Below are 1,540 nucleotides of genomic sequence, written 5' to 3' on the forward strand. Positions count from 1 at the left end.
TCCTCTACTTCCCCTTACTTCGCAAACCTGAGGCTTTTTGCCAATATAATACTAAAAAAATTCCTTTACAGTAGAGCTAAACTAATGCAATTTGAGAAAAGTATGAATTAATTCTGCATCTATACACTTCCTCTTCTTCTAGATGTAGGAAATTATGCCTAATTAAGAAAAGACAATTATTTTAAAATTTATCTTTAATAATGTATCTATTCCTATTGTTTCCTTCTTTAATATATTTTCTTTCAAAATTTGCCAATAGTTAAATAACTACAGCTCATAAACTTTAAAAGGGAAATATAAAAAGAAAATTAGCAACATATTTTGGTGATTAACACAGCCTCTAGTCAGTGATTATTGTTCTAATTGTATTTGCTAGCCAAAGTAGTTTTTCTTTGAATTATATAATGAATCTAAAAGACAACATAATAAACTAAATAACTTAAATTTTTTGCAAATGAGGGCTTAATCATGCTTATCTATATAGTATGTCAATGCTTGTAAGGTCTCATATATATTTTATTTTACTAAAAATTAGTTTTGTCAAAAGGTTATTTTTTCTGTCTGTGTGCTTGTGTGACTTACATAGTACCTAATAATAATCTAGCTAATGAAGTAGCAATGCAAAAGGGATGAAACTCCAAAAGAATCCCTTACTCATCAAAAATTTGTTGTTTTAAATATATATATATATATATATATATATATATATATATATATATATATATATATATATATATGCATGTATGTATGTATGTATGTATAAATATATATATATATGTATGTGTGTTTTTGTTATGTACATATATGTATATATGTGAGGGTTACATGTGTGTTTGTAATTTCAATATAAATGAGATTAAAGTTGGGGGTGTAAAAGTAACTGAAAAACAATCAACCAACCAAACAATGTATGAAATGAAGTCACCTATACTCCATACCATTTTCATTCTGAATTTAATTTGGCTGTTTTGCAACAGAGTTTAAGGAAATATTTCCAATTGCATTATTTTTTAAATCTTCTTTTGTTGTTCTTTATTCTTCTCCTGGTAGAAAACATATGACTGGTCAGATGTCAAATTCAAAGATATTTTAGACTCTGTATATTTAAACACTTTTATTCTTTCTTTATTTATATATTTTTTAACCTTAAAAGTAAATATTTTTTATTGGTGTCCATGTTGTTTCCAAAAGAAAAAAAAATTAAATAAATTAAAAATAATAATGGTAATAATATTAATAATAATAATTAATAATAATGGAAATCAAAATAATAATAATTATAATAATAATAATAATAATAATAATAATAATAATAATAATAATAATAATAATAATAATAACAAATAACAAATTATTCACAGTATAGAACATCAGAAGCATCATATTTTTTTCACTTTTTTTGTTTGTTTGTTCAAGCATTTGTGAACTCTAATTAAATGAATTAATAAACAAAGGAAGAGTTCTGGAAGGGAAAATTATTTAACTTCTTTTCCCCCAAAATTTTCTGTTTTCTTTTCATTTATTTTTTTTCTTTCTTTAT

Source organism: Octopus bimaculoides, chromosome 4 (assembly GCF_046866305.1).
Source record: "Octopus bimaculoides isolate indiv1 chromosome 4, ASM4686630v1, whole genome shotgun sequence".
NCBI classification, from domain to species: Eukaryota; Metazoa; Mollusca; class Cephalopoda; order Octopoda; family Octopodidae; genus Octopus; species Octopus bimaculoides.